This window comes from Lipophrys pholis (assembly GCF_963383615.2).
Source record: "Lipophrys pholis genome assembly, chromosome: 16".
Taxonomy (NCBI): Eukaryota; Metazoa; Chordata; class Actinopteri; order Blenniiformes; family Blenniidae; genus Lipophrys; species Lipophrys pholis.
In genome coordinates this window covers 7,159,847-7,172,672 of record NC_137634.1, presented here as the reverse complement: position 1 = coordinate 7,172,672, position 12,826 = coordinate 7,159,847, and the positions used below count along the sequence as shown (strand labels likewise).

The 12,826-nt window shown below is 41.4% G+C and overlaps 1 protein-coding gene across 1 annotated transcript in view; it reads left to right on the top strand.

Annotated features, from left to right (window-relative positions):
• The window catches only part of nlgn2b (neuroligin 2b), a 166,784-nt gene that overhangs the window by 81,281 nt on the left and 72,677 nt on the right, over positions 1 to 12,826 (top strand). The gene's annotated exons all lie outside the window — the stretch shown is intronic.

The following is a 12,826-nucleotide window of genomic DNA, read 5'->3' as shown; positions in this document are numbered from 1 at the left end:
AGCTGTTCCAGCTATAAACTGTCCGGACTCAGGACAGGTAGCTAATCCATCGTGGGGCTGCAGAGTGTTGGTAAGGTCAAGTTTGCTGATTCTGTAAGTTTCTATGTCTCCATAGCAACAGCTTCTGGTCACATTCCTCTGAACGTGGCCTTGAAGTTACCATGTCGGCCGTCTTTGGGGGCGGTATAGGTTTCATATGTATGAGTCAATAATATCAACTGCAGCTTTGATTGTCGGTGGAATCACGCAACCATGAGGCAGTAATCAAGTAGTTAAGGACCGATTTCATCTAATTGGCAAATATTATGCTTTCAAGCCTTTTTAATTTGCACTGTTAACCCATGAGCCAGTGAGCCACATGTCCTGAGTTGTTGGTCTCAAAGTCGCTTTAAGTAGATTGCAACTGATTGCGACGAGACTCGCCAACAAATTATTTTTGCCGCAGATGAGCATTAACCATTACTTTTATGCACGGATAGCGCCAACTGAAAATCATATAAGCTTGTGACAGAAACAGAAGATAAACCCTGGAAAAAGGGAGTGAAGCTAATGAGAAAGTAAGAAGGCAGATATTAAGCCTCAAAGGTCTTTAAGACGCTCTCCATGCTTGATTACATGTCTACCCAGACACGGCGATGGGAAGATACGATGTGGACTAGAATCAGTCTTATCTCTGTCGCCATTTTACAACCACACATCCCATAAAGCTCAGAGGATGATTGTGAACTGCTCTGACCTCCGCGGCACGTCATATCTTCCTCTCAGCGTTGCTTAAATGGCCACCGGGATGAAGACCTCAGCTCCATTTACAGCTTCTTTCCAGAGGCACTACAGCTGTTAAATTGACAGGAGCCGGCTCTACCAAATAAAGCACACGTTAAATTGGTATTTTATAATTCAAATGTGCCGCTTTATGACTCCTTTAACTGTTCTCAGCTTGATTTGCAACTTGATGATTTGATTTTGACAATGAATCCAGAGTTTTATAAACCGTGCCCCACCAGCTCGGCCATGAGTGCTGACTTTCCTGCCCTGATTACTCAGTGAAACGACGGCGCCGCAGGCTGGATTCCCGTAGTTTGAAGAATGTCATTGGTGCACTACTAATACATATGTAGTCAAGCTCAGGTACTGAAGTAGTGGGAAAGACTTTTTATTATGTGTTTGGCTTATTGTTAGGACATTCTGTAGTCTTTTTTTTATAAACATGAGGCTAACATTTAGAATTGTGTGCCCCATCATATTTTTAAAGCACAAAACCATAAAGTAAACCACTGTCAGTGCAGCGTTGAGATCCTGCAAATGCAACAGCAGCCTCTCTCCAGCAGAGGGCGCCTCTCTCCAACGTCTAAACACTTTAAATGCATCATATTGACAGGGATGCAACTCTGGGCTGGATGTTGCATCTTGGCTCAGGCTCTTATGTGTGGCCTTGATGCTCACATGCTGTATTATCAGTTACAGCAACAGCATCATTGAGCTTATGCTGACTTGACCTTGCACTTAGTTCCAGGGAGTATTGGCTATTTTTCCAAATATGTAGTGCAAATAGTGAGTATATATTATACTATACAGGAATAAACTTGTTTTGTTCATTTTGCTTTTGTTGAATGAGTAAACTCTTCCTCTTTGTAAAAAAATTGTGCATATAACAAATTAATTTTTCACAGTTATTAGTAATGTATATTGACAAGACTAAAATTGATACAAATCCCAGTTATGAGAGGCTTTTAAAACATGCATTTGAAGCTAACTGGTGCCCAAAGTTGTGATTGTGATAAGCGTGAGTGTCTGGGATCGACTCCAGCACTCCATGACCTTACGCTGGATAAAGCAGTATAGAAGATGGATGGATGGATATCCCCTTGGATATATTGCTCTGTTTAACATCTGCTTCTTCCGCGCAGTTAGTAAGCTGTTCAACGGAATCCTAAGCAGCTTAAGTGGTGCAAAACAAGAACGCTATTTTAACATTGTCAGTTATCCCATAGTGTGATGGTTATTTCTGTTATTTCACGGTGAAAAGCATACAGAAATGTTCTCTTAAGGAAAGCAAGGACATATTAAGGTTAGAGCAGCAATAAATAATTACAGTGTGACACATAATACAATAACTTGGCTGTATCCAAGCATATTTGTACCATATTACAGATTACACATTACAGATTAAATACAACTAATTAAGGTAAACAGACTTCTCTGGTCATGCCTCAAATCCCATGACCGGCAAGGTCATGAGAGCAGCAAAGCATAATCTTGATATACAGTATTTAAAAAAGAGATCTCCCACCACAGCTGAACACAAACCAGTCCAGCCAGCCTGCAGCTTTATTCAGCAGCACCAGCTTTCACTATTCTCCCATGAAAGTCTTGATCTTGTGAGGCAATCCATGGAAGAAAAAAAAAAAAAAAACAACAACAAAAAACACCCACTCACAGACAGATTCTGACAGAAAAAAAAAACTCCCCCACCAGTCTGGTCAGATTGCTGCTTTGTTGTTACTGTTAATAATATTCAGTAAGCAGCTGATACTCCCGCAGCTGTTGGCTTCTTTTAATCTCCTCCTCTGGCCTCCGATAAATGGACAGAGCCGAGGGACCTCAGCACCTACAGTCTCTAACCTCTCACTTTAAGATGACACCAGCGGTCTGCCGGCTGCATACGGCCCGGTGGGACCAGATTTCCCTTTGTACTGACCCAAAGTGAAGAGTTCACAGCCTATTTGTGTTCTTTTGTTACAACAAAGCTTCTTTGAGCCTTATATCTGTGCTAGTTTTGCTGATAGGGGACAAAGTATATTTTTTTGGTGTCTGTTGGCTCTCTGGTTTTGTGAATCCTATCAAAAAGAAGACATATTTCACTTGCAATTCATGTTGAATTTCTTAAACAACTCTCTGTTATAAAACCTCTAACAGTTCCTTATGAAGACGAAATAGAGATTTATTCATATTAATTTCTCTGAAATGATAAATGAATACTATTTTTAATCCCCTTTAGTGACATAATCATTAGAAACCATGTAAATAATAACACTGACTGATAGACTTGACTTAACTGAAGCAATGTGAATTTCTAAAGTAAATTACTACACTGGTGTAAATGTTATATTTCATAATGTGGATCCAATTATGTAATCAAAACCAAACAAAAGAGTGAGATCTTGGTGAAAGAGTAACCGACTGAACATGATTATGATCAGACACATATGCGTCTATACTATCTTGTTTTTTTAGTAAAATCAAATACATCACTGTATCATATGTCAACAGATGCAGTGCAGTACACTGTGTGTCATTTGTGAAAAAGCCTTTTAAGTGTGCAATACTTGTTGTAGGAAATCTGACCAGTGACAGTATCTGTGCAGCACTCCTGCTCCATCCAATCAAACTAATGGCTACAAAAAGTGACGTGTACTCTGGTGTACATTTATCTGTCCATCCATCCATTTCCTGCCACATATCTGCATTTGGTCCATTGCCAAGATACACATCTCACAATCACTTTTTTTTCCCCTTCCTGGAGCATCATGTGGTTCTCAGCTAAATAATAATACAATTCTTCTGTGTTGTCACTATTTCCGGAGCTTTCTTCGAGTCGACAACAAGGCCATAGAGTGAGGCACCAAAGACAGGAATACAGGGCTCTTTCTGTATGTCAAAGCTTTCCTCTATGCACTAAAGCGTCTGCTGCATAAAAAAAAAGGAGCTATTTTCGGTTGTTTTTGTATTCACAGTAATATTGCATTGTACAGCGGTTGGAAGAATATTTTATTAAAGAATGCGCTGCTTGCAACTATATGCTATTGGCAGATTAGTAAGGTGGTTAGATGATGTTTCATTGAGTTTTATATGAGTATTCACTGTTTGTTGCGTCTTTCGGAGTCTTTTCAAGAATTGTTAACGTGCAGGTTACAGAGCATCTTCTTGAAGCTCAGTCATACTGTCACATTATACACTTTGTTTTATGGTCACTATTCATTTTTGTTGAATACCTTTCCAAAGCTTTTATATTTAGACAGGAAGGTTTAAATATCCATTGGCCAACTTGTGCTCTTAAGTGATGTTTATATACAATCTGCAACCATCACATGTGATCTTATTCTGCTTAATATTTCGTAATCAGTCAGCGTTGTAGCTTCATTAGATTAATTTCTAAAATCACCCAGCCATCCTTCTCCTATACTGCTTTATCCTGTGTGCAGGGTCACGCTGGAGTCAACCCTAGCTGACTATGAGCGAGGGCAGGATATACCGTGAACCACAATGCAAATACACAGATACTCCCCCATATTTTCCTCGAAGAAAAGTCACAAAATCCCTCTTTGTTTTCTGATTTGACCAAAAAGTGCCAGGGAAGCCCAACACTGGCCCACACACTCGTTCTCACCAAAAGTAGCCTTTTAAAGTAAAAGCACTGGGCCTTTTCCAAGGTTTTCTCAAGATTTTGGAGTGCTGTTTAATAGTCTTCTTTGAAATGTGCATAAATCTCTGCTTGAGAGTACTGTGCCTCTGGTTTTCTGACCAATTGCACCACTAATCTACCTATATGCACATCATTAGCACGTTCTAATTGAGACAGATTCAACCTGTAACTGTAATTAAGCACTAATTTATCAGCAAATTGCACAACACTGGAGTTCGGCTTTATGCTGTGCAAAGGTTGGTACATAGAACACACACTGAACCCCAAAGCCCAACTACCAAAGTGGGGGGGGGGGGGACGATATAAGTGCATTCCGTTTGCATGTGTTCTCACTTTTTCCTGTCCAGAACTAAGTGACTAACATAGATTGTTTTTGTGGAACATGGGCCAGGTGTCCACCTGAAGAGTCTTTGAAGAACAAAACAGCTTAATTGAGAGTAATTGTTGGCCTTAGATTTGTCTGGCAATTGATTGTTAACATGACTGATGGTTTGGGTCGGTTATGTTGAGTTTACAAGCTTGTTTTTGCTGCCCCCATGTGGCCAATCTCAGGCAGAATGGAGCAAAAGTGTACCAACTATAAAGATAATTCCCTTAAAAAATAATGAAGAAGAAATCTTCCTATAAAAACAATTGATAAAGTGTGATGAATTATCGTGATGATTGTTTCAGGGGTGTATTTTGGGGATTCGGTAACATATCTCACTTTGAAATGTACATATGCGTGGCGCCAAAATAATAATAAAAAATAAATAAATCAAAACAGTAATCTGACGTCAGTATGGTGCAAATCCTCACCTCGACAAAGAAAAAAAGAAAAAACAATCAAAGCGTGCTTGCGCGTTTCAAATGCAGATTTAGCCTGTCCGGTGAATTACGCACAGCCACTGTTCGTCATGACAACTGGCTGTGAGATTGAAATATTGCAAACGGTGCCCTGTAAGAGAGAGCGGATGAGACTGCACTGAGAGAGAGAGAGAGAGAGAGAGAGAGAGAGAGAGAGAGAGAGAGAGAGAGAGAGAGAGAGAGAGAGAGAGAGAGAGAGAGAGAGAGAGAGAGAGACCGTGGCATCTTCCCGAGCGCGCGCAGACAGGCACCAGGCTCCAAAATAATCCCACTGCATCATCCTAATATTTACAGCATGTAATGGTGCTGCTGTTTCCAAACCATGAAGCCTGAATGGAAGATTCTCCAGCCCAGAGACTCAGACACCCATTGAAACCAGGAGAAGGAGAGAGAGACAGAAAGAGAGAGAGTCCACGCAAGCGCGCAAAGAAGAGATTGGGCACCTGATTTCGTGGGGTGTCCTTACAGACGCTATTTCACATTTTAGTCCGGTGTTTTCTTTTTTTAAAAAAAACAACAGACCCTGCCTGTGTAGCCGGGGCAGACACCGTGGATTACCATCATCATGGGCAAACGGGGAAAAGAGGACAGATCGCCGCGTTGACTTCTGAAGCAACGCGCACAGTCTTGACGCTATAGCGTTACGCATTTATTTTACTGTGAGTGCCTCTTTCCCCCCCTCTCTCTGTCTCTCCCTCCCCCCGTTTGAACCGTACTCGCCGCTGCATCTCAACCTCATAAAAGTCAAATATCTGAGGATAAGGAGACAGAGCAGGGGTGTTGTCAGAGAGGGATGAGAGGAGGAGGAGGGGGGCAGTGTGAGGTGTGTTTTTTTGGGGGGGAAAGCCGGAGAAAGACGGACACCAAGAAGGTGTACTGATGTGCGAGAGCCTGCGACGCGTTGCCCTCCTGAGAAATAATTGCGATCTGGGAAGAAATGGCCTAGTTAAAAAGATTATCCGCACGCCGACAGAGGATAGAAGAGAAGAATCGTGTTTGGATGGACGGGCCGTCACCATCGTCATCATCTTAATTCCGGTGCTCGCATCGCGTCTTTTTAGGTAAGCCATATGTTTACCACCACCTCCAAAACGTGACTAGTGCTTTTTTTTTTTTTTTTCCTCCACCCCCCCTTCCTCCGTCCATCATGGGCTCTGCGTGTGCGCAATATTTGGTGACTTCGCACATTGCGCACGTTGCCCATCTTGACGCACTGTCACGGTCGGTGAGGATGAGATTTCAATGTAAATCCTTCTGCCACTTCGTTGCTACAGGACATATTTTCTTCCTTGCAGCGGGGAGCCCTTCGATTGGCCTTGCCTGTTGATAAGCCATCACATCTCAAACATGATCAGGTCTGCTCTCTGTGTGTGTCCAACATCAGCATTCAGTGGTTTGCACGGTGCCCGCTAACGAGAACATATTAGTGCATTTTAATTGGAAATCAGCTCATCATGTAGACCGTCAATCAGACTTGCTGCTTTCCTCCACCCCCCCCCCCCCCTCACCCCCCACCCCCTTTGCCTCGCTTGTCAAGGTATAGATTGTTTTGATAATGCTTTTTTTATTACACTTATTGATGACGGCTTAATTAGACACACATGTCCGTGCGCTGCAAACATAACTAATCTCAAGCGGAGTGTGTGACAGGCCTTGAACTCAGGAGATGTCCTCTCTAATGAACAAACTCACAACGCGCACACACACAGCCTCACAAAAGCCTATGCCCTGGAAGATGCAGATAGGATTGTGAATTAAATGCACACACACTGATGATCCAGGGAAGGCTCCATTAATATTCAGTGCTGGTTGGAGCAGTGCTCAGTTAATGGCAGACAACAGGACCTCTGTTCTGACAGGTCATGGATGAGAAATGGTATATTTTCCTTCTTTTTTTTTTTTTTTTTTTTTTTTTTTTTAAGGCAACGAATGTATGAGATGTGGTGCCTGTAGCTGTGGAGAACTGACATTTAAAATCCAATAAAGTGCTTTTGTAGACTTTTCGTTTGTGCGGCGTTGGAATAGCTGGCATTTGAGCAAATACAGCAGAACATGGTTGAGTAACTGGGGTACTTGCATGGGCTTCGTGTGTGTGCGTCATGTATTTGCCTAATACAGTGCATTTTAATCTAAATTGGCTCATTACATAGTAAAGAAAATTACATGGCTTTCAGAGCGACGACTGAAGAGGAAATTTGGCACAAATACACCCAGATCCCCACATTAAAAACGTCTCTTGGGAATATCTAAAACCTTTATTCAATCCAAGCTAATTTCTTGTAGGATTTGATCCGATTTGTCTCTACCTTTGTGGAAATCATAGTCCACCGACATCACACTTCTGGAATCAAATAGACAGACGGTGATACATGTGCTTCAGCTTTTACAAAGCTGGCTTTCAAGTTCCCTTTTTTCATCTCCAACAAGCTACCGTTGCCACCTTTTTCCCCCCGACCACCGTAGCCAATAAACTACACTCACAAGGCCAATGAAGGTAATATTGTGGGCAGCACAGTGTCGGTTGGTTTTTAGAGAGAAAATATAAGTTAAGTGAAGATAAATGGAAGGTAAAAGAAGGAATGGCTGCTTAATGGATTGGATGACAACATGAGGTTGAGACTTACAATCCAGAACAAACCGCATTGAGTCTTAATGTTTAATGAAGTATGTTTGGGTGATATGTGGGTGAGTGTCCAGGAGTGTTTGGTGTGATATTCTCTCCCAGCTCGTGAAACCACAGCTTTTATACGGAAACTGGTGGATGTCCGGTTGTTGGATTGTTTAGGTGGACTTGACAGCAGCTTCTGTCACATATCATTTTCCCTGGCAGTGAGGTTATTATTGTTGTTGGTGGTAATTTAATATCGAATGGCATTTCTAATTAATGTGGGTTCATGCAAGGAAAGCAAATTTTCCTAATTTAAGCTCAGCGGTGCGAAATACGTGTTTTTCACGTAATGTTTTTGAGTTGACGCTACTATATATATATATTTTTTTTAAAGTATACATTATATCCATACAAACATACTGCTTTATCTAACTTATGGTCACAGGGTGCTGGAGTCATTATCAGTCAACGCATGGAAGCATGCACACGCACACAGACAGAGAACACGCAAAATCCGCACAGTTGAGCACCCAGCCGTGGAATTGACCAGTGATATTGCTGTGGGAAAACATTGCTATCCACTACATCACTGCGCAGCCCCATATATACGACCCCTTATTCTTCAATGTACTTATTTCTTTTTAATTCAGTGGCACTCAATTCATAGCACTGAAAATGCAACAGTGGTTTTCAACCGTTTTGAGCTTCTGCGAGCCCACAAAATATCTAGTCTGAGGATTTATGAGCCCCACCAAGATGTGGTTTTTCTTTTAAACCTCTCATGTGGTGTCATATTACAGTAACTTTCAGAAAACCGGTTTATAAAAGTGGATTTTGTTTTCTTCTCTCTCATTAACACAACTTTCATGAGGGCCACAAAACGTCCCTCTTTTTTTTACCAGAGGGCCAAATTTTAGCATCCTATTTAAGACTGAATGAGGACTGGAGGCACTAATTTAGCATGAAGAGCTGAGTGAATAGCTGTAGGTCAACCTTATTCAATCACAATGGATGCAGCTGATCATTCCTGCCTTAAAATACCATTAAACCAGTTTAGTTTGAGGATGTTTAGGGAGTAACTCAAACAGCAAAGACAGACCCGCTTGTTCGATGAGGGGCTCAAACCTTAAGGTTGAAAACTACTGGACTGAACCAATAAATCAAAACTTAATCTAGTCATTTACTTTCTTAATCATATTGATATCATACGCATGGTTGATTTATCTGGTATTGAGTATCAGATTTCAGTATGTACACCTTGGTTTTATCTATGAGTTCATGACATTTGTGCCGAAAAAATATTGTATTGTCTGTAGACAAGTGAAAATAGCTACATTTCATTATCTTTGTTGTCAGCTGGCAAAAAACAACATTAATTGATAATATTGACATAGCAAGCATCATTTCACCAATCTTTAAAGTTGACAATTTTTGTGAGGATATCCTGATTTCTGCCCCTCTTTGTCTGGTGAATGGGACCTTCCCCAACTGTTAACTTTCCAAGTTTTCATCTACAATAATCCACCATTATGTGCACGGGATGAGCTGAAGTGCACACTGTATATCAGAAAATATATCGGTCTTATATAAAAGCAGAGCAGCTGGTAGGCTCCCTGACCCTTCAGGGCTGCCGGTGCGCTATATTCACAAGCTGCGAGCATAAAACAATCATGTACATCGACGGCAACTTCGAAGTTTCAGGTAAGTATGCAGCGGTGGATTAAGACACCCTTTGTTTCTTTAAACTTCACACAAAAGTAAGCATGAATGCACATCGATTTATGAATGCCAGCTGAGAGTATAATTCATTTCCGTCCATTTGAGTCTGCAGGTTTTACTTCGGCTCGAGTACATTTGCTTCCACCGTTGACTTAGAACGCACCGGTCGAAAGATCCCTGCTCTGATTGGCCGTTCGGTTCCATGTGAAGTCATTCAGTTATGAAACACATATAATCTGAGATTTTCGTCTTTGCTAATCATTGTGTATTCACAATAAACTTTGATGTGGAAATCACCCTTGAAATAATTATGTGTTTAACCTTGAGGAGATACTATAGAGCAGCATGTGGGTGGATAACAGGGTTTTTTTTGCGATCATTATGTTTCCTGCTGCTACCAGACAGCCTTGTCTTATCTTCCAGGCATATGTATAAAAAAAATAATAAAAAAAACACCAAAAAAATTAATACATTTTAAAAAGTAAAAGCATTTAACACGGTATTGTTGATCACGCCGCCACCACACCATTTGGTTTAAAAGTGTTAATAAACAATAGACAATGCTGCAGTCACACTTTGACTAGTGCAAAGACATAATGTATTCTCACATAACCTCACAGTATATTCTTCTTTAATCCAGATGCACTCAAAGTGCCTTTGCCATATGATTTTAATGGAAGAGCAGCACATCCGGCCTGTGCCTTCAGGAGAGGATGAGGAAGAGAGTTCTGTTTCTGGCCAAACATTATCTTTTCAGCCATCACTGGTGAAGTCAACGTGATATTTTAGGCTGGAAAATGTTCAATCGTTAGAAAGAACATTTCTGAGTCCGTCTTTGTTAGAAACCTCCCTAATGACGGCCAACTCATGAGGTATTACGCTGTCCCGATCTCGATGTGCACTCAATGGCCAGGGCATTGAAGCACACGCAATTTAACGGATGTAATTGCTGCAGGATGCGCATGGATATGCACAGCGCGGAGAGTGAAAGTTTTACGTATGAGGTCGTGCTATGTCATGTGGCAGACTGGCGATTGGTCAGTATTTTAACTGATGCTTCTGGCTTTCCCCTGTCACTTCTGTTTGTGTGCGTTTTCAACACAACGCTACGAAACGAGGCTCTGCAGGATTGGACACTCAGGGAAAAGTGCGTAACAAGAGTGCGAAAAGTCCACGAGAGAGCCCTCGTGCACTGTAATGTGGGTCTGACCTGAGCCCTCGGAGATGTATCGAGAACATTCTTCTTAAATCTGTGATTTCTGTTGGACCGGGAAGTTGGATTTAAGGATTAGAGGTTACCTGCAGTGTGACCATGACATTTTTTTTTACCTGGGTGTCAGTGGCACACATGGCTTGGAATACTATATTTTCAGTTGTGTATAGGCACTCACCAGCCACTTTATTAGGTACACTTGTGCAGGTTGTTGTGCTCGAGCAGCTGTGCCATTAATCCTGCCTTTACAAAGACATGAGTTTCAAATCTGGCCGAGTTCATATCCAAGATTGAAGTATTCTACTCATTTACTGTTGAGAAAATATAGTTTAGAGAACAGAATTTAGTTCAGGGTCTACAAACAGCCCAATCACATCTTGAGTGGACTGGACTGGAACAATAGTGTCATAATAACCTTTGAATTTGAACTTTTTGTTTTTTGTAGTGGGGCATAGTATATGTGATCAAAATGTCTATATTTTCACAAAACCAAACAATTACAACCAACAATTGTTACAATCTCAACGTAAAGTCAGTTTTAATGAACATTTTTGGTACAAAATACAGTAAAACTAAAAAAAACAAAAAAAACAAACTTCTCCTATAGCTGTTGCATTATCCATGTTTTTACAAACTCACCCTGACAGCGTGGCTTTGAGGCTAGTTTGATAGCAATGAGGTAGTTAGCTTTCCTGGCAGCATCACCGGTCTCTCAGCTCGGGTCTCAAGTGTTGTTTTATGTCCACTACTCTTACGAAATATGTAAACAATTTAGTGTTTTCTTGTAAATCTTTACTATTTGCTTGGCAATTGGAGCCTCTTGCGAGCTGGTTTTGGCTCAAGCGCCTTATGTTTTACACCCTAGACTGCATATTGTTGAGCAGAGTTTCTCTCCTCATAGGTTTCGGTGTGTATGGAAGATGGATGAATGACTGTTTCTAATCTCATGCTCAGCTCGTGTATGTTAATGACGGCCAAATTAGAGGCTGACCTAATGAGATTGGCATTCAAAGGTCACCGTTATCTCACAAAACTTTCTTATGGCCAAGATTCAAGACGCCATGCTTTCATTTTGAGTCTCTTGTCTTAAAGGAATAAATGATGGTATATATTTCCAAAAGTTCAAAGGGCCACTTCACTGTTTCATTTGTTACATAAGCAAACCTTTGCAGCTTCTCTTGTTGCGACATTCATATTTGAAACCTTCGTTTAAAGTCTTTATCACGTGTGGACAGACGCCACTTTATACTGCGCCTTGACAAGCTGATGGAGGCAAGCAACCGCGAGGCGGTAATTCCAGTTGTACACCATGTTGTGATTTTTCAATTTTTGCAATTATCATCAGCACAAAACAGCATGGAAATCATCCCTTCCCTCGTTGTCTTATGCACTGATCAGTCATAACAATACGTCCGCTGACAGGTGAAGAAAATAACACCGAATGTCTCTTCATGGCGGCACCTGTTAGTGGAAGGGAAGCATTAGGCAACAGGCAAAGGGTTTTGTCCTCAAGAAATTGGAAAACGTAAAGATTTGAGTACCACTGAGTCGAAGCGTTTCGTAGCTTCATCGCTCAGTTAGCAGTGGTCGATGTCTATTAAAAGTGGTCATCGAAGGAAAAGCTGTAAACCGGTGACAGAGTCATAGTGAGACTCCCTGCGACCCGATCCCACTGCTGAGCTGCTGTCGCTCAGATTGTTGCAGAAGTTAATGGTGACTTTGGTACAAAGCATCACAGTCTGTTGGGTGCAAAAGTGCAGAAGCTGTGGATGGTCGGGCGTGTGCATGAGGCTTACCTTTGCAACTTGCAGGGAAGCCTTTGGTCCTGTCATATATGTGGATCTGACATCGATATGCACAATCTACAGAAGCATTATGGCTTATTCCACAGACCCTGTGGTCTTTTTAAGCAGCATAATGTCCTGCAATGGAGTCAAAGTAGTAGACTAATAGTAGTGTTCACATGGCAATAATGTTAAGGCTGATCAGCTCAGAAGCATTAATCTATTGCCTCATC